Here is a 25158-nt window from a genome sequence, read left to right as displayed (position 1 = left end):
GCACACACACACTGACTGAGATGCACAATGTACAAGGCACACACACAGCCTGAGATGCACAGTGTACAAGGCATACACACACACACACACTGACTGAGATGAACACTGTACAAGGCACACACACACTGACTGAGATGCACAATGTACAAGGCACACACACACACACACTGACTGAGATGCACAATGTACAAGGCACACACACACACACACTGACTGAGATGCACACTGTACAAGGCACACTGTACTAGAAACACACACACTGACTGGATGCACACTGTAAAAGACACACACACACACACACTGACTGAGATGCACACTGTACAAGGCACACACACACACTGACTAAAATGCACAGTGTACAAGGCACACACACACACACACACTAACTGAGATGCACACTGTACAAGGCACACACACAAACTGACTGAGATGCACACTGTACAAGGCACACACACAGAGACTGACTGAGATTCACACTGTACAAGGCACACACACACTGACTGAGATGCACAGTGTACAAGGCACACACACACTGACTGAGATGCACTGTGTACAAGGCACACACACTGACTGAGATGCACTGTGTACAAGACACACACACACACACACTGACTGAGATGCACACTGTACTAGACACACACACACACACACTGACTGAGATGCACACTGTACAAGGCACACACACACACTGACTGAGATGCACACTGTACAAGGCACACACACACACTGACTAAGATGCAGACTGTACAAGGGGCACACACACACTGACTGAGATGCACACTGTACAAGACACACACACACACACTGACTGAGATGCACACTGTACAAGGCACACACACACACTGACTGAGATGCACACTGTACAAGGGGCACACACACACACACATACACACACTGACTGAGATGCACACTGTACAAGGGGCACACACACACACTGACTGAGATGCACACTGTACAAGGGGCACACACACACACTGACTGAGATGCACACCGTACAAGGCACACACACATTGACTGAGATGCACACTGTACAAGGCACACACACACACACACTGACTGAGATGCACACTGTACAGGGCACAGACACACACTGTACAAGGCACACACACACACACACACACACACACTGACTGAGATGCACACTGTACAAGGCACACACACACATTGACTGAGATGCATACTGTACAAGGCACACACACACACTGACTGAGATGCACACTGTACAAGGCACACACACACTGACTGAGATACACACTGTACAAGGCACACACACACACACACTAACTGAGATGCACACTGTACAAGGCACACACACACACACTGACTGAGATGCACACTGTACAAGACACACACACACACACACACACACACACACACACACTGACTGAGATGCACACTGTACAAGACACACACACTGACTGAGATGCAAACTGTACAAGGCACACACACACACACTGACTGAGATACACACTGTACAAAGCACACATACACACACACACACACACACACACACGCAGACTGAGATGCACACTATACAAGGCACACGCTGTAATGTCCTTACATTGCAAACATTAACTCTTTATATGAATGATGCACTTGCAACTTCTAAATGTAAACCGGCACTTTATTTACTGCATGACATAGCAAGGTGCTCCTGTAGATTTTCACACAGTAATATGGATAGATATACATATATAGTCCTTTATAATGAATGGCTGCTGCACTCCTTATATTAGCAGTCCTGTACACTGTGTATGCAGCACTATAGTAATCCAGGGTAACTGATAACTGTATAACTGTTAACTGTATAACTGCAATATAACTTATAATGTGTAACTGACAGTTCTTACTCTTCCTGACTGGCTGATGCTGTATCCTCTGCAGTGATCTGTAGCTGACATTACATTTATTAGTATCAGCAATTGTCAGAGCTCAGGTTCAATCCTTGTACTTTATAACTGCATCACAAACTGTCACAAGATGGCTTCTCTGAACTGTACTGATTCTAAGCACATCCCACTTGATGACATCATCTTTGTATGGAAGCCTCAATGTGCCCTTTGCCCAAACCAGGAAGTAAGCACAACACTACATCTCCTTTCCTACTTACTACACCACCCCAGATATCAAAGTCATTGTCTGATTGCATTTTTATGTGATGGTCCTCACCAGCCTGTTCTCTCCTCTCTAGTCGTGGTCGTAGTTGGTTCACATGGCGGCGACACACACCTGATGGAGTGGTTATAACATACATCTTTGGGCCCTCAACCTGGGCAACAACACCTGGTTCCCATTTTTCCTCTGTATGGTACACCCTATACCAAACCAAGTCTCCTTCTGTATGGGTCCGTGAAGGTTTTCCCACTCTCATTTTATCTTGCATGATGCGGACTGTTTCTGCTACATCTGGTGTGATTAAATCCAGCTTTGTACGCATCTTCCTGCCAAACAATAGTTGAGCTGGGGCAACTCCGTGGTGGGGTGTTGAGTAACCCTATATTGTTGCAAAAATTGTAAAATGTTTTTAGTATTAACCTGCTTCTCTGCTTTTAGCGCTTTCAGTGCCCTTTTAAAGGTTTGGACAAATCTCTCTGCTTGCCCGTTGGTGGCTGGGTGATATGGTGCCGTCCGATGATGGTGAATTCCATTCGTATGTAAAAAATTCTGGAAGTCTTGTGACACAAACTGGGGACCATTGTCTGTGAACAGTTTTCTTGGCAACCCAAATACTGAAAACAGTCTTTCTAATGCTGATATGACTTCAGTAGTTGTAGTCCTTGTCATTGGAATTACTTCTGGCCACTTAGAGTGTGCATCAATTATGATTAAGTATGAGATTCCATCAATAGGACCGGCAAAGTCCAAATGTAGTCTCTCCCAAGGAGTAGTAGGCCAGTCCCATGGTTGTACAGCACCTCGTGGAAGCTGTCCTTGAGCTTGAACACACCCTTTGCATGCCATAACATAGTTCTCAATGTCCTTATCAATGGCCGGCCACCAAACATGACCCCTAGCCTTCTGTTTCATTCTGACAATGCCTGGGTGTCCTTCATGAAGGAGTTTTAACGTAGCTTGCCGTAGCCCATTAGGAACCAGAACTTTCTCACCCCATAAAATACATCCATTTCTGAGTGTGAGCTCTTTCGCTCATAGTATGTATGCTCGCTGCACATCACAGCCAGTTCTTGGCCAGCCATCTCTCAAATACTTTGCCAGAAGTTGTAATTCAGTATCACAAGCTGTCTCCTTTGCAATTTGTTTGGCATGTACTATACCCGTAAAACACACACTTGGAAGGCTTTCTTGAACAACTGGTAAGGAATTCATTAGTGGAAGCCTGGACATGGCATCAGCATTGCCATGGGAATCATGGGCCCGGTATTTGATGCAGTAATGATATGCTCCCAAAGTTAGAGCATACCTTTGCAATCTAGCCGCTGTAGTGGTTGAAATTCCTTTCCTTGGATTAAAGATGGTCAGCAGTGGCTTATGGTCAGTTAAAAGAGTAAATTGTCTACCATAAATATAGTTATGGAACTTCTTAACAGCCCATACAATGGCCAATGCTTCCTTGTCTAATTGGGAATAGTTCTTCTCTGCCGTCGTTAGAGAACGGGAAGCAAAGGCTACCGGTCGGTCTGTCCCATCTGGCATTGTGTGTGACAATACAGCCCCTAAACCATAAGGCGAAGCATCACATGCTATCATGAGTGGTTTCTGAAGATCATAGTGCTTTAACATGCGGGAACACAGGAGTAGGTTCTTGGATTCCTGGAAGGCTTTATTGCATTCACTGCTCCACAACCAGGATCGATTTGTCTCAAGAAGCTGATGTAGTGGGTGTAACGTATGGGCTAGCTGGGGAAGAAAACGGTGGTAATAGTTAAGGAGACCAAGGTATGATCGTAGTTGTGATGCATTCTGTGGTATAGGAGCTTCTTGCAAGGCCTTGACTTTGCCATCAGCAGTGTGTAGAAGAGACACACACTGACTTAGATGCAAACTGTACAAGGCACACACACACACACTGACTGAGATGCACACTGTACAAGGCACACACTGACTGAGATGCACACTGTACAAGGCACACATACACACACTGACTGAGATGCACACTGTACAAAGCACACACACACACTGACTGAGATGCACACTGTACAAGGCACACACACACTGACTGAGATGCACACTGTACACGGCACACACACACACACACACACTGACTGAGATGCACACTGTACAAGGCACACACACACTGACTGAGATGCACACTGTACAAGGCACACACACACTCACTGAGATTTACACTGTACAAGGCACACACACACACACACTGACTAAGATGCACACTGTACAAGGCACACACACACACACACACACACACACACTGACTGAGATGCACACTTTACAAGGCACACACACACTGACTGAGATGCACACTGTACAAGGCACACACACACACACACACTGACTGAGATGCACACTGTACAAGGCACACACACACACTGACTGAGATGCACACTGTACAAGGTACACACACACACACTGACTGAGATGCACACTGTACAATACACACACACTGAGATGCAAACTGTACAAGGCACACACACACACACACTGACTGAGATGCACACTGTACAAGGCACACACACACTGACTGAGATGCACAATGTACAAGGCACACACACAGCCTGAGATGCACAGTGTACAAGGCATACACACACACACACTGACTGAGATGAACACTGTACAAGGCACACACACACTGACTGAGATGCACAATGTACAAGGCACACACACACACACTGACTGAGATGCACAATGTACAAGGCACACACACACACACACACTGACTGAGATGCACACTGTACAAGGCACACTGTACTAGAAACACACACACTGACTGGATGCACACTGTAAAAGACACACACACACACACACACACACACACTGACTGAGATGCACACTGTACAAGGCACACACACACACACATTGACTGAGATGCACACTGTACAAGGCACACACACACACACTGACTGGGATGCACACTGTACAAGGTACAGACACACACTGACTTAGATGCACACTGTACAAGGCACACACACACACTGACTGGGATGCACACTGTACAAGGCACAGACACACACTGACTGGGATGCACACTGTACAAGGCACACACACACACTGACTGAGATGCACTGTGTACAAGGCACACACACTGACTGAGATGCACTGTGTACAAGACACACACACACACACACTGACTGAGATGCACACTGTACTAGACACACACACACACACACACTGACTGAGATGCACACTGTACAAGGCACACACACACACTGACTGAGATGCACACTGTACAAGGCACACACACACACTGACTAAGATGCAGACTGTACAAGGGGCACACACACACTGACTGAGATGCACACTGTACAAGACACACACACACACACTGACTGAGATGCACACTGTACAAGGCACACACACACACTGACTGAGATGCACACTGTACAAGGCACACACACACTGACTGAGATACACACTGTACAAGGCACACACACACACACTGACTGAGATGCACACTGTACAAGGCACACACACACACACTGACTGAGATGAACACTGTACAAGACACACACACACACTGACTGAGATGCACACTGTACAAGGCACACACACACACACACACACACACACACACACACTGACTGAGATGCACACTGTAGAAGAGACACACACTGACTTAGATGCAAACTGTACAAGGCACACACACACACACACACTGACTGAGATGCACACTGTCAAGGCACACACTGACTGAGATGCACACTGTACAAGGCACACATACACACATTGACTGAGATGCACACTGTACAAAGCACACACACACACTGACTGAGATGCACACTGTACAAGGCACACACACACTGACTGAGATGCACACTGTACACGGCACACACACACACACACCCTGACTGAGATGCACACTGTACAAGGCACACACACACTGACTGAGATGCACACTGTACAAGGCACACACACACTCACTGAGATTTACACTGTACAAGGCACACACACACACACACACTGACTAAGATGCACACTGTACAAGGCACACACACACACACACTGACTGGGATGCACACTGTACAAGGTACAGACACACACTGACTTAGATGCACACTGTACAAGGCACACACACACACTGACTGGGATGCACACTGTACAAGGCACAGACACACACTGACTGGGATGCACACTGTACAAGGCACACACACACACTGACTGAGATGCACACTGTACAAGGCACACACACACACTGACTGAGATGCACACTGTACAAGGCACACACACACTGACTGAGATACACACTGTACAAGGCACACACACACACACACACTGACTGAGATGCAAACTGTACAAGGCACACACACACACACACACACACACACTGACTGAGATGCACACTGTACAAAGCACACATACACACACACACACAGACTGAGATGCACACTGTACAAAGCACACACACACTGACTGAGATGCACACTGTACAAGGCACACACACACACACTGACTGAGATGCACACTGTACAAGGCACACACACACTGACTGAGATTTACACTGTACAAGGCACACACACACACTGACTGAGATGCACACTGTACAAGGCACACACACACACACACACACACACACACTGACTGAGATGGACACTAGACAAGGCACACACACACACACTGACTGAGATGCACACTGTATAAGGCACACACAGACTGAGATGCACACTGTACAAGGCACACAAACACACACACTGACTGAGATACACACTGTACAAGGCACACACACACACTGACTGAGATGCAAACTGTACAAGGCACACACACACACACACACACACACACACACACACACACTGACTGAGATGCACACTGTACAAAGCACACATACACACACACACACAGACTGAGATGCACACTGTACAAAGCACACACACACTGACTGAGATGCACACTGTACAAGGCACACACACACACACTGACTGAGATGCACACTGTACAAGGCACACACACACTGCGGTGTTTAGTGACAGGGCATAAATAAAGTTGGGAAAAAGCTGAATAGCAGCGAGATCGATGACTGTTAGTTAACTATAGTCCGCTGCTTATCGCCCCTGTACTTGGTGAGTGGCTTTTTGACAGCTTTTTTTATAAATAAGAAGAGCGTATTCAGGTCCGTGGCCGCGATGTTAGGCGATGTCAGGCGAGCATAATGATGCAGCACAGTTGACGGCTTGATAGATAGGCCCCACTGACTGAGATGCACAATGTACAAGACACACACACACACAAACTGACTGACATGCACACTGTACAAGGTGCACACACACACACACAAACACACTGACTGAGATGCACACTGTACAAGGCACACACACACAAACACACTGACTGAGATGCCCACTGTACAAGGCACACACACACACAAACACACTGACTGAGATGCACACTGTACAAGGCACACACACACAGACTGAGATGCACACTGTACAAGACACACACACACACAAACTGACTGACATGCACACTGTACAAGGTGCACACACACACACAAACACACTGACTGAGATGCACACTGTACAAGGCGCGCACACACACACACACTGACTAAGATGCACACTGTACAAGGGGCACACACACTGACTGAGATGCACACTGTACAAGGCACACACACACACACTGACTGAGATGCACACTGTACAAGGCACACACACACACTGACTGAGATGCACACTGCAGAAGGCACACACACACACTGACTGAGATGCACACTGTACAAGGCACACACAAACTGACTGACATGCACACTGTACAAGGTGAACACACACACAAACACACTGACTGAGATGCACACTGTACAAGGCACACACACACACACACTGACTAAGATGCACACTGTACAAGGGGCACACACACACTGACTGAGATGCACACTGTAAAAGACACACACACACACACACACACACACACACACACACACACTGACTGAGATGCACACTGTACAAGGCACACACACACACTGACTGAGATGCACACTGTACAAGGGGCACACACACACACTGACTGAGATGCACACTGTACATAGGGCACACACACACACACTGACTGAGATGCACACTTTACAAGGGGCACACACACACACTGACTGAGATGCACACTGTACAAGGGGCACACACACACACACTGACTGAGATGCACACTGTACAAGGCACACACACACACACACACACATTGACTGAGATGCACACTGTACAAGGCACACACACACACACTGACTGGGATGCACACTGTACAAGGTACAGACACACACTGACTTAGATGCACACTGTACAAGGCACACACACACACTGACTGGGATGCACACTGTACAAGGCACAGACACACACTGACTGGGATGCACACTGTACAAGGCACACACACACACTGACTGAGATGCACACTGTACAAGGCACACACACACACTGACTGAGATGCACACTGTACAAGGCACACACACACTGACTGAGATACACACTGTACAAGGCACACACACACACACACTGACTGAGATGCACACTGTACAAGGCACACACACACACACTGACTGAGATGAACACTGTACAAGACACACACACACACTGACTGAGATGCACACTGTACAAGGCACACACACACACACACACACACACACACACACTGACTGAGATGCACACTGTAGAAGAGACACACACTGACTTAGATGCAAACTGTACAAGGCACACACACACACACTGACTGAGATGCACACTGTACAAGGCACACACTGACTGAGATGCACACTGTACAAGGCACACATACACACACTGACTGAGATGCACACTGTACAAAGCACACACACACACTGACTGAGATGCACACTGTACAAGGCACACACACACTGACTGAGATGCACACTGTACACGGCACACACACACACACACACACTGACTGAGATGCACACTGTACAAGGCACACACACACTGACTGAGATGCACACTGTACAAGGCACACACACACTCACTGAGATTTACACTGTACAAGGCACACACACACACACTGACTAAGATGCACACTGTACAAGGCACACACACACACACACACACACACACACACACTGACTGAGATGCACACTTTACAAGGCACACACACACTGACTGAGATGCACACTGTACAAGGCACACACACACACTGACTGAGATGCACACTGTACAAGGCACACACACACACTGACTGAGATGCACACTGTACAAGGTACACACACACACACTGACTGAGATGCACACTGTACAATACACACACACTGAGATGCAAACTGTACAAGGCACACACACACACACACTGACTGAGATGCACACTGTACAAGGCACACACACACTGACTGAGATGCACAATGTACAAGGCACACACACAGCCTGAGATGCACAGTGTACAAGGCATACACACACACACACTGACTGAGATGAACACTGTACAAGGCACACACACACTGACTGAGATGCACAATGTACAAGGCACACACACACACACTGACTGAGATGCACAATGTACAAGGCACACACACACACACACACTGACTGAGATGCACATTGTACAAGGCACACTGTATTAGAAACACACACACTGACTGGATGCACACTGTAAAAGACACACACACACACACACACACACTGACTGAGATGCACACTGTACAAGGCATACACACACACACTGACTGAGATGCACAATGTACAAGGCACACACACACACACACACACTGACTGAGATGCACATTGTACAAGGCACACTGTATTAGAAACACACACACTGACTGGATGCACACTGTAAAAGACACACACACACACACACACACTGACTGGATGCACACTGTAAAAGACACACACACACACACACACACACTGACTGGGATGCACACTGTACAAGGTACAGACACACACTGACTTAGATGCACACTGTACAAGGCACACACACACACACTGACTGGGATGCACACTGTACAAGGCACAGACACACACTGACTGGGATGCACACTGTACAAGGCACACACACACACTGACTGAGATGCACACTGTACAAGGCACACACACACACACACACACACACACTGACTGTACAAGGCACACACACACACACTGACTGAGATGCACACTGTACAAGGCACACACTGACTGAGATGCACACTGTACAAGGCACACATACACACACTGACTGAGATGCACACTGTACAAAGCACACACACACACTGACTGAGATGCACACTGTACAAGGCACACACACACTGACTGAGATGCACACTGTACACGGCACACACACACACACACACACACTGACTGAGATGCACACTGTACAAGGCACACACACACTGACTGAGATGCACACTGTACAAGGCACACACACACTCACTGAGATTTACACTGTACAAGGCACACACACACACACACTGACTAAGATGCACACTGTACAAGGCACACACACACACACACACACACTGACTGAGATGCACACTTTACAAGGCACACACACACACTGACTGAGATGCACACTGTACAAGGCACACACACACACTGACTGAGATGCACACTGTACAAGGCACACACACACACACACACACTGACTGAGATGCACACTGTACAATACACACACACTGAGATGCAAACTGTACAAGGCACACACACACACACACACACACTGACTGAGATGCACACTGTACAAGGCACACACACACTGACTGAGATGCACAATGTACAAGGCACACACACAGCCTGAGATGCACAGTGTACAAGGCATACACACACACACACACACTGACTGAGATGAACACTGTACAAGGCACACACACACTGACTGAGATGCACAATGTACAAGGCACACACACACACACACTGACTGAGATGCACAATGTACAAGGCACACACACACACACACTGACTGAGATGCACACTGTACAAGGCACACTGTACTAGAAACACACACACTGACTGGATGCACACTGTAAAAGACACACACACACACACACACTGACTGAGATGCACACTGTACAAGGCACACACACACACTGACTAAAATGCACAGTGTACAAGGCACACACACACACACACACTAACTGAGATGCACACTGTACAAGGCACACACACAAACTGACTGAGATGCACACTGTACAAGGCACACACACAGAGACTGACTGAGATTCACACTGTACAAGGCACACACACACTGACTGAGATGCACAGTGTACAAGGCACACACACACTGACTGAGATGCACTGTGTACAAGGCACACACACTGACTGAGATGCACTGTGTACAAGACACACACACACACACACACTGACTGAGATGCACACTGTACTAGACACACACACACACACACACACACACTGACTGTACAAGGCACACACACACACACACTGACTGAGATGCACACTGTACAAGGCACACACTGACTGAGATGCACACTGTACAAGGCACACATACACACACTGACTGAGATGCACACTGTACAAAGCACACACACACACTGACTGAGATGCACACTGTACAAGGCACACACACACTGACTGAGATGCACACTGTACACGGCACACACACACACACACACACACACTGACTGAGATGCACACTGTACAAGGCACACACACACTGACTGAGATGCACACTGTACAAGGCACACACACACTCACTGAGATTTACACTGTACAAGGCACACACACACACACACTGACTAAGATGCACACTGTACAAGGCACACACACACACACACACACACACTGACTGAGATGCACACTTTACAAGGCACACACACACACTGACTGAGATGCACACTGTACAAGGCACACACACACACTGACTGAGATGCACACTGTACAAGGCACACACACACACACACACACACACTGACTGAGATGCACACTGTACAATACACACACACTGAGATGCAAACTGTACAAGGCACACACACACACACACACACACACACTGACTGAGATGCACACTGTACAAGGCACACACACACACTGACTGAGATGCACAATGTACAAGGCACACACACAGCCTGAGATGCACAGTGTACAAGGCATACACACACACACACACACTGACTGAGATGAACACTGTACAAGGCACACACACACTGACTGAGATGCACAATGTACAAGGCACACACACACACACACTGACTGAGATGCACAATGTACAAGGCACACACACACACACACTGACTGAGATGCACACTGTACAAGGCACACTGTACTAGAAACACACACACTGACTGGATGCACACTGTAAAAGACACACACACACACACACACACTGACTGAGATGCACACTGTACAAGGCACACACACACACACTGACTAAAATGCACAGTGTACAAGGCACACACACACACACACTAACTGAGATGCACACTGTACAAGGCACACACACAAACTGACTGAGATGCACACTGTACAAGGCACACACACAGAGACTGACTGAGATTCACACTGTACAAGGCACACACACACTGACTGAGATGCACAGTGTACAAGGCACACACACACTGACTGAGATGCACTGTGTACAAGGCACACACACTGACTGAGATGCACTGTGTACAAGACACACACACACACACACTGACTGAGATGCACACTGTACTAGACACACACACACACACTGACTGAGATGCACACTGTACAAGGCACACACACACACTGACTGAGATGCACACTGTACAAGGCACACACACACACTGACTAAGATGCAGACTGTACAAGGGGCACACACACACTGACTGAGATGCACACTGTACAAGACACACACACACACACTGACTGAGATGCACACTGTACAAGGCACACACACACACTGACTGAGATGCACACTGTACAAGGGGCACACACACACACACATACACACACTGACTGAGATGCACACTGTACAAGGGGCACACACACACACTGACTGAGATGCACACTGTACAAGGGGCACACACACACACTGACTGAGATGCACACCGTACAAGGCACACACACATTGACTGAGATGCACACTGTACAAGGCACACACACACACACTGACTGAGATGCACACTGTACAGGGCACAGACACACACTGTACAAGGCACACACACACACACACACACACACTGACTGAGATGCACACTGTACAAGGCACACACACACATTGACTGAGATGCATACTGTACAAGGCACACACACACACTGACTGAGATGCACACTGTACAAGGCACACACACACTGACTGAGATACACACTGTACAAGGCACACACACACACACACTAACTGAGATGCACACTGTACAAGGCACACACACACACACTGACTGAGATGCACACTGTACAAGACACACACACACACACACACACACACACACACACACTGACTGAGATGCACACTGTACAAGACACACACACTGACTGAGATGCAAACTGTACAAGGCACACACACACACACTGACTGAGATACACACTGTACAAAGCACACATACACACACACACACACACACACGCAGACTGAGATGCACACTATACAAGGCACACGCTGTAATGTCCTTACATTGCAAACATTAACTCTTTATATGAATGATGCACTTGCAACTTCTAAATGTAAACCGGCACTTTATTTACTGCATGACATAGCAAGGTGCTCCTGTAGATTTTCACACAGTAATATGGATAGATATACATATATAGTCCTTTATAATGAATGGCTGCTGCACTCCTTATATTAGCAGTCCTGTACACTGTGTATGCAGCACTATAGTAATCCAGGGTAACTGATAACTGTATAACTGTTAACTGTATAACTGCAATATAACTTATAATGTGTAACTGACAGTTCTTACTCTTCCTGACTGGCTGATGCTGTATCCTCTGCAGTGATCTGTAGCTGACATTACATTTATTAGTATCAGCAATTGTCAGAGCTCAGGTTCAATCCTTGTACTTTATAACTGCATCACAAACTGTCACAAGATGGCTTCTCTGAACTGTACTGATTCTAAGCACATCCCACTTGATGACATCATCTTTGTATGGAAGCCTCAATGTGCCCTTTGCCCAAACCAGGAAGTAAGCACAACACTACATCTCCTTTCCTACTTACTACACCACCCCAGATATCAAAGTCATTGTCTGATTGCATTTTTATGTGATGGTCCTCACCAGCCTGTTCTCTCCTCTCTAGTCGTGGTCGTAGTTGGTTCACATGGCGGCGACACACACCTGATGGAGTGGTTATAACATACATCTTTGGGCCCTCAACCTGGGCAACAACACCTGGTTCCCATTTTTCCTCTGTATGGTACACCCTATACCAAACCAAGTCTCCTTCTGTATGGGTCCGTGAAGGTTTTCCCACTCTCATTTTATCTTGCATGATGCGGACTGTTTCTGCTACATCTGGTGTGATTAAATCCAGCTTTGTACGCATCTTCCTGCCAAACAATAGTTGAGCTGGGGCAACTCCGTGGTGGGGTGTTGAGTAACCCTATATTGCTGCAAAAATTGTAAAATGTTTTTAGTATTAACCTGCTTCTCTGCTTTTAGCGCTTTCAGTGCCCTTTTAAAGGTTTGGACAAATCTCTCTGCTTGCCCGTTGGTGGCTGGGTGATATGGTGCCGTCCGATGATGGTGAATTCCATTCGTATGTAAAAAATTCTGGAAGTCTTGTGACACAAACTGGGGACCATTGTCTGTGAACAGTTTTCTTGGCAACCCAAATACTGAAAACAGTCTTTCTAATGCTGATATGACTTCAGTAGTTGTAGTCCTTGTCATTGGAATTACTTCTGGCCACTTAGAGTGTGCATCAATTATGATTAAGTATGAGATTCCATCAATAGGACCGGCAAAGTCCAAATGTAGTCTCTCCCAAGGAGTAGTAGGCCAGTCCCATGGTTGTACAGCACCTCGTGGAAGCTGTCCTTGAGCTTGAACACACCCTTTGCATGCCATAACATAGTTCTCAATGTCCTTATCAATGGCCGGCCACCAAACATGACCCCTAGCCTTCTGTTTCATTCTGACAATGCCTGGGTGTCCTTCATGAAGGAGTTTTAACGTAGCTTGCCGTAGCCCATTAGGAACCAGAACTTTCTCACCCCATAAAATACATCCATTTCTGAGTGTGAGCTCTTTCGCTCGTAGTATGTATGCTCGCTGCACATCACAGCCAGTTCTTGGCCAGCCATCTCTCAAATATTTTGCCAGAAGTTGTAATTCAGTATCACAAGCTGTCTCCTTTGCAATTTGTTTGGCATGTACTATACCCGTAAAACACACACTTGGAAGGCTTTCTTGAACAACTGGTAAGGAATTCATTAGTGGAAGCCTGGACATGGCATCAGCATTGCCATGGGAATCATGGGCCCGGTATTTGATGCAGTAATGATATGCTCCCAAAGTTAGAGCATACCTTTGCAATCTAGCCGCTGTAGTGGTTGAAATTCCTTTCCTTGGATTAAAGATGGTCAGCAGTGGCTTATGGTCAGTTAAAAGAGTAAATTGTCTACCATAAATATAGTTATGGAACTTCTTAACAGCCCATACAATGGCCAATGCTTCCTTGTCTAATTGGGAATAGTTCTTCTCTGCCGTCGTTAGAGAACGGGAAGCAAAGGCTACCGGTCGGTCTGTCCCATCTGGCATTGTGTGTGACAATACAGCCCCTAAACCATAAGGCGAAGCATCACATGCTATCATGAGTGGTTTCTGAAGATCATAGTGCTTTAACATGCGGGAACACAGGAGTAGGTTCTTGGATTCCTGGAAGGCTTTATTGCATTCACTGCTCCACAACCAGGATCGATTTGTCTCAAGAAGCTGATGTAGTGGGTGTAACGTATGGGCTAGCTGGGGAAGAAAACGGTGGTAATAGTTAAGGAGACCAAGGTATGATCGTAGTTGTGATGCATTCTGTGGTATAGGAGCTTCTTGCAAGGCCTTGACTTTGCCATCAGCAGTGTGTAGAAGAGACACACACTGACTTAGATGCAAACTGTACAAGGCACACACACACACACTGACTGAGATGCACACTGTACAAGGCACACACTGACTGAGATGCACACTGTACAAGGCACACATACACACACTGACTGAGATGCACACTGTACAAGGCACACATACACACACTGACTGAGATGCACACTGTACAAAGCACACACACACACTGACTGAGATGCACACTGTACAAGGCACACACACACTGACAGATGCACACTGTACACGGCACACACACACACACACACACTGACTGAGATGCACACTGTACAAGGCACACACACACTGACTGAGATGCACACTGTACAAGGCACACACACACTCACTGAGATTTACACTGTACAAGGCACACACACACACACACACTGACTAAGATGCACACTGTACAAGGCACACACACACACACACACACACTGACTGAGATGCACACTTTACAAGGCACACACACACTGACTGAGATGCACACTGTACAAGGCACACACACACACACACACTGACTGAGATGCACACTGTACAAGGCACACACACACACTGACTGAGATGCACACTGTACAAGGTACACACACACACACTGACTGAGATGCACACTGTACAATACACACACACTGAGATGCAAACTGTACAAGGCACACACACACACACACTGACTGAGATGCACACTGTACAAGGCACACACACACTGACTGAGATGCACAATGTACAAGGCACACACACAGCCTGAGATGCACAGTGTACAAGGCATACACACACACACACTGACTGAGATGAACACTGTACAAGGCACACACACACTGACTGAGATGCACAATGTACAAGGCACACACACACACACTGACTGAGATGCACAATGTACAAGGCACACACACACACACACACACACTGACTGAGATGCACACTGTACAAGGCACACTGTACTAGAAACACACACACTGACTGGATGCACACTGTAAAAGACACACACACACACACACACACACACTGACTGAGATGCACACTGTACAAGGCACACACACACACACATTGACTGAGATGCACACTGTACAAGGCACACACACACACACTGACTGGGATGCACACTGTACAAGGTACAGACACACACTGACTTAGATGCACACTGTACAAGGCACACACACACACTGACTGGGATGCACACTGTACAAGGCACAGACACACACTGACTGGGATGCACACTGTACAAGGCACACACACACACTGACTGAGATGCACACTGTACAAGGCACACACACACACTGACTGAGATGCACACTGTACAAGGCACACACACACTGACTGAGATACACACTGTACAAGGCACACACACACACACACACACTGACTGAGATGCACACTGTACAAGGCACACACACACACACTGACTGAGATGAACACTGTACAAGACACACACACACACTGACTGAGATGCACACTGTACAAGGCACACACACACACACACACACACTGACTGAGATGCACACTGTAGAAGAGACACACACTGACTTAGATGCAAACTGTACAAGGCACACACACACACACTGACTGAGATGCACACTGTACAAGGCACACACTGACTGAGATGCACACTGTACAAGGCACACATACACACACTGACTGAGATGCACACTGTACAAAGCACACACACACACTGACTGAGATGCACACTGTACAAGGCACACACACACTGACTGAGATGCACACTGTACACGGCACACACACACACACACACACTGACTGAGATGCACACTGTACAAGGCACACACACACTGACTGAGATGCACACTGTACAAGGCACACACACACTCACTGAGATTTACACTGTACAAGGCACACACACACTGACTAAGATGCACACTGTAGAAGGCACACACACACACACACACACACACACACACACTGACTGAGATGCACACTTTACAAGGCACACACACACTGACTGAGATGCACACTGTACAAGGCACACACACACACACACACACACTGAGATGCACACTGTACAAGGCACACACACACACACACTGACTGAGATGCACACTGTACAAGGTACACACACACACACTGACTGAGATGCACACTGTACAATACACACACACTGAGATGCAAACTGTACAAGGCACACACACACACACACTGACTGAGATGCACACTGTACAAGGCACACACACACTGACTGAGATGCACAATGTACAAGGCACACACACAGCCTGAGATGCACAGTGTACAAGGCATACACACACACACACTGACTGAGATGAACACTGTACAAGGCACACACACACTGACTGAGATGCACAATGTACAAGGCACACACACACACACTGACTGAGATGCACAATGTACAAGGCACACACACACACACACACACTGACTGAGATGCACACTGTACAAGGCACACTGTACTAGAAACACACACACTGACTGGATGCACACTGTAAAAGACACACACACACACACACTGACTGAGATGCACACTGTACAAGGCACACACACACACTGACTAAAATGCACAGTGTACAAGGCACACACACACACACACTAACTGAGATGCACACTGTACAAGGCACACACACAAACTGACTGAGATGCACACTGTACAAGGCACACACACACAGAGACTGACTGAGATTCACACTGTACAAGGCACACACACACACTGACTGAGATGCACAGTGTACAAGGCACACACACACTGACTGAGATGCACTGTGTACAAGGCACACACACTGACTGAGATGCACTGTGTACAAGACACACACACACACACACACACTGACTGAGATGCACACTGTACTAGACACACACACACACTGACTGAGATGCACACTGTACAAGGCACACACACACACTGACTGAGATGCACACTGTACAAGGCACACACACACACTGACTAAGATGCAGACTGTACAAGGGGCACACACACACTGACTGAGATGCACACTGTACAAGACACACACACACACACTGACTGAGATGCACACTGTACAAGGCACACACACACACTGACTGAGATGCACACTGTACAAGGGGCACACACACACACATACACACACTGACTGAGATGCACACTGTACAAGGGGCACACACACACACTGACTGAGATGCACACTGTACAAGGGGCACACACACACACTGACTGAGATGCACACCGTACAAGGCACACACACATTGACTGAGATGCACACTGTACAAGGCACACACACACACACTGACTGAGATGCACACTGTACAGGGCACAGACACACACTGTACAAGGCACACACACACACACACACACACACTGACTGAGATGCACACTGTACAAGGCACACACACACATTGACTGAGATGCATACTGTACAAGGCACACACACACACTGAATGAGATGCACACTGTACAAGGCACACACACACTGACTGAGATACACACTGTACAAGGCACACACACACACACTAACTGAGATGCACACTGTACAAGGCACACACACACACACTGACTGAGATGCACACTGTACAAGACACACACACACACACACAATGACTGAGATGCACACTGTACAAGACACACACACTGACTGAGATGCAAACTGTACAAGGCACACACACACACACTGACTGAGATGCACACTGTACAAAGCACACATACACACACACACACACGCAGACTGAGATGCACACTATACAAGGCACACGCTGTAATGTCCTTACATTGCAAACATTAACTCTTTATATGAATGATGCACTTGCAACTTCTAAATGTAAACTGGCACTTTATTTACTGCATGACATAGCAAGGTGCTCCTGTAGATTTTCACACAGTAATATGGATAGATATACATATATAGTCCTTTATAATGAATGGCTGCTGCACTCCTTATATTAGCAGTCCTGTACACTGTGTATGCAGCACTATAGTAATCCAGGGTAACTGATAACTGTATAACTGTTAACTGTATAACTGCAATATAACTTATAATGTGTAACTGACAGTTCTTACTCTTCCTGACTGGCTGATGCTGTATCTTCTGCAGTGATCTGTAGCTGACATTACATTTATTAGTATCAGCAATTGTCAGAGCTCAGGTTCAATCCTTGTACTTTATAACTGCATCACAAACTGTCACAAGATGGCTTCTCTGAACTGTACTGATTCTAAGCACATCCCACTTGATGACATCATCTTTGTATGGAAGCCTCAATGTGCCCTTTGCCCAAACCAGGAAGTAAGCACAACACTACATCTCCTTTCCTACTTATTTTTTTTTTTTTTTAAATAAACTTAACTGCACAACAACAACCGTAAGATAAATCAGTCTTCTCCAGCATCCTCTTGTATTGTGGACGTGAAAGCTGCTTCTTGTTTCTTATGTTGACGAAAGTTTCTCTGATATGTTGCATGTTGTCTCCGGCGAGTGTCTCTGAGATTAACTTCAGGAGACCAACGAACAACAGGTGTTCGTTGCCTGGGAGTACGAGCATGACTATTGTGTTCCTGGATAGAATTTCCTGACTCATCATTACAAGGTTCTTCTACTGAGGCTGGTATTTCTGAGTCATCTTCTGTAGTTGAGTCAGAGCCTGTGTTTGGATCATGCCAAACACCACCCCAGATATCAAAGTCATTGTCTGATTGCATTTTTATGTGATGGTCCTCACCAGCCTGTTCTCTCCTCTCTAGTCGTGGTCGTAGTTGGTTCACATGGCGGCGACACACACCTGATGGAGTGGTTATAACATACATCTTTGGGCCCTCAACCTGGGCAACAACACCTGGTTCCCATTTTTCCTCTGTATGGTACACCCTATACCAAACCAAGTCTCCTTCTGTATAGGTCCGTGAAGGTTTTCCCACTCTCATTTTATCTTGCATGATGCGGACTGTTTCTGCTACATCTGGTGTGATTAAATCCAGCTTTGTACGCATCTTCCTGCCAAACAATAGTTGAGCTGGGGCAACTCCGTGGTGGGGTGTTGAGTAACCCTATATTGTTGCAAAAATTGTAAAATGTTTTTAGTATTAACCTGCTTCTCTGCTTTTAGCGCTTTCAGTGCCCTTTTAAAGGTTTGGACAAATCTCTCTGCTTGCCCGTTGGTGGCTGGGTGATATGGTGCCGTCCGATGATGGTGAATTCCATTCGTATGTAAAAAATTCTGGAAGTCTTGTGACACAAACTGGGGACCATTGTCTGTGAACAGTTTTCTTGGCAACCCAAATACTGAAAACAGTCTTTCTAATGCTGATATGACTTCAGTAGTTGTAGTCCTTCTCATTGGAATTACTTCTGGCCACTTAGAGTGTGCATCAATTATGATTAAGTATGAGATTCCATCAATAGGACCGGCAAAGTCCAAATGTAGTCTCTCCCAAGGAGTAGTAGGCCAGTCCCATGGTTGTACAGCTCCTCGTGGAAGCTGTCCTTGAGCTTGAACACACCCTTTGCATGCCATAACATAGTTCTCAATGTCCTTATCAATGGCCGGCCACCAAACATGACCCCTAGCCTTCTGTTTCATTCTGACAATGCCTGGGTGTCCTTCATGAAGGAGTTTTAACGTAGCTTGCCGTAGCCCATTAGGAACCAGAACTTTCTCACCCCATAAAATACATCCATTTCTGAGTGTGAGCTCTTTCGCTCGTAGTATGTATGCTCGCTGCACATCACAGCCAGTTCTTGGCCAGCCATCTCTCAAATACTTTGCCAGAAGTTGTAATTCAGTATCACAAGCTGTCTCCTTTGCAATTTGTTTGGAATGTACTATACCCGTAAAACACACACTTGGAAGGCTTTCTTGAACAACTGGTAAGGAATTCATTAGTGGAAGCCTGGACATGGCATCAGCATTGCCATGGGAATCATGGGCCCGGTATTTGATGCAGTAATGATATGCTCCCAAAGTTAGAGCATACCTTTGCAATCTAGCCGCTGTAGTGGTTGAAATTCCTTTCCTTGGATTAAAGATGGTCAGCAGTGGCTTATGGTCAGTTAAAAGAGTAAATTGTCTACCATAAATATAGTTATGGAACTTCTTAACAGCCCATACAATGGCCAATGCTTCCTTGTCTAATTGGGAATAGTTCTTCTCTGCCGTCGTTAGAGAACGGGAAGCAAAGGCTACCGGTCGGTCTGTCCCATCTGGCATTGTGTGTGACAATACAGCCCCTAAACCATAAGGCGAAGCATCACATGCTATCATGAGTGGTTTCTGAAGATCATAGTGCTTTAACATGCGGGAACACAGGAGTAGGTTCTTGGATTCCTGGAAGGCTTTATTGCATTCACTGCTCCACAACCAGGATCGATTTGTCTCAAGAAGCTGATGTAGTGGGTGTAACGTATGGGCTAGCTGGGGAAGAAAACGGTGGTAATAGTTAAGGAGACCAAGGTATGATCGTAGTTGTGATGCATTCTGTGGTATAGGAGCTTCTTGCAAGGCCTTGACTTTGCCATCAGCAGTGTGTAGACCATGACAATCTATAACATGGCCACAAAATTCTAATTTGTCACGCATGAAAGCACACTTCTCCAAGTTGACCTTCAACCCGTAGGTCATTAGCCGCTGCAGTACCCTCTCTACATTGTGTCGATGTTCTTCCTCCGTCCTGCCCGTGATTAACATGTCATCTAAAAGGCATTGGACATAGGGTAGTCCATTTAACAGTTCTTCCATGGTGCGTTGCCAGATGGCTGGTGCAGGAGCAATGCCAAAGACCATACGATTATATTGAAATAAACCACGGTGAGTATTGATGGTGAGTAACCTGCGGGAATCTGGATGTACTTCAAGTTGAAGGTAAGCATTTTTTAAATCAATCTTTGTGAAATGTTGTCCCCCAGCTAAGTTAGCAAAAATCTCTTCTGTTCTGGGTAATGGATACTTATCCACTGCTAACTGTTCATTCAACACCATCCTAAAGTCTCCACATATTCGGATCTGTCCATCTTTCTTTCTTACCGGTACAATAGGAGAAGCCCACTCACTACGATGCACTGGGGTTATAATCTTTAACTCTTCTAACCTCCTCAGTTCAGCATCAACTCCTGCCTTTAAAGCGAATGGCACAGTTCGTGCTTTGAAAAACTTTGGCCTTGCTCCAGGTTTTAACTGTAACCGTACCCTTTTGTTCTTAACTTTTCCCAGAACACTTTCAAACACCGTGGCATATTTGGTCTTAATGTTCTGAATCCACTGGGCACGATCAACTCCAATATGATGAACTTCACTGTTTTTGAGGCTCTCAGGCATGCCAAGGGCCCGTATCCAGTCCCTTCCATAAAGAGGTGGGCCACCTGATTTTAGTATATATAGTGTAAGATTGGCAGTTTTACTGTTTGTACACACAGATACAGATGCACACCCCAGTGGCGTCAAGACTTCTATGGAGTATGTTTGTAGCTTCAAGGTAGTGGGCTGCAGCAATACTGGAATTTTCAGCTGTTTCCAATCTTTAATTGTCATAACTGAAACTGCAGCCCCAGTATCTAAGTCCATGGTCAAATCATTTCCTTCAATATTAACATGAACGGTCAAAGGCTCAGACCCTGCTGTCATGGTGTATACAGTCAAACTCTGAACAGTCATTTCCTCTTCTGAATCTGATGTGGCTCCCTTATAAGCCATGATGTAATTTCCCTTCTTATGAGTTTTTCTTGAGACACTCTGCTGAGATCCTCTGCAAGCCTTCTTTAAGTGTCCTATTTTACCACAGCCATGACAACGAGCATTTTTAAATCTGCATTCAGAAGCTACATGATTCTGTGCTCCACATCTGTAACAGTTAATAGGCGATGCTGCTTTTGCTGAATATTTACTGGCTGGTTTAGTCTGTTGCTTCACATTAGAGAAAAATACCTGTTCTTCCTTAGTGTGAGTATGCGTCTGCAGTAAACTAGTGTCTCGTGTGGCCTGTTCCAAAACAGAATTCTGTACTGATACCCATAACAAACTGATCTCTAAGGGCCATATTCAGATACTCCCCAAAAGCACAGGTGCTGGCCAATTTCTTTAAACTGATTGCAAATGTAGATACAGTCTCTTGTACCCCTTGGCGCCTGCTATAAAACTTGAACCGCTCAGCAATCTCTAATGGCCGTGGTTGGAAATGTTGTGTTAAGATCTGTATTATTTCAGACAAAGACTCGGTGGCTGGCTTTTCTGGGTGTAGCAGATCTTTTAGAATCTCATATGCTTTAGCACCAATAGTTGTCAGACAGACAGCAACAGACTTAGTATCTCCAATGTCATTGGCAAGTAAATACTGCTGTAGCCTTTCAGTCCAGGAAACCCAGTTATCTGTTTCAGGGTTAAATTCTTTCAATGCTCCAAATACAGCCATTATAGCGTGAGTTTGTGGTAGTATACTCGTCGCCAGATGTAATGTCCTTACATAGCAAACATTAACTCTTTATATGAATGATGCACTTGCAACTTCTAAATGTAAACTGGCACTTTATTTACTGCATGACATAGCAAGGTGCTCCTGTAGATTTGCACACAGTAATATGGATAGATACACATATATAGTCCTTTATAATGAATGGCTGCTGCACTCCTTATATTAGCAGTCCTGTACACTGTTTATGCAGCACTATAGTAATCCAGGGTAACTGATAACTGAATAACAGTTAACTGTATAACTGCAATATAACTTATAATGTGTAACTGACAGTTCTTACTCTTCCTGACTGGCTGATGCTGTATCCTCTGCAGTGATCTGTAGCTGACATTACATTTATTAGTATCGGCAATTGTCAGAGCTCAGGTTCAATCCTTGTACTTTATAACTGCATCACTAACTGTCACAAGATGGCTTCTCTGAACTGTACTGATTCTAAGTACAGCCCACTTGATGACATCATCTTTGTATGGAAGCCTCAATGTGCCCTTTGCCCAAACCAGGAAGTTAGCACAACACTACACACGCACACACACTGACTGAGATGCACACTGTACAAGGCACACACTAACTGAGATGCACACTGTACAAGGCACACATACACACACTGACTGAGCTGCCCACTGTACAAGGCACACACACTGACTGAAATGCACACTGTACAAGGCACACACACACACACTGACTGAGATTCACACTGTACACGGCACACACACACACTGACTG

Source organism: Bombina bombina, chromosome 3 (assembly GCF_027579735.1).
Source record: "Bombina bombina isolate aBomBom1 chromosome 3, aBomBom1.pri, whole genome shotgun sequence".
NCBI classification, from domain to species: domain Eukaryota; kingdom Metazoa; phylum Chordata; class Amphibia; order Anura; family Bombinatoridae; genus Bombina; species Bombina bombina.
The sequence above is the reverse complement of the archived record's forward strand: the minus strand, read 5'-3'. Positions refer to the sequence as shown.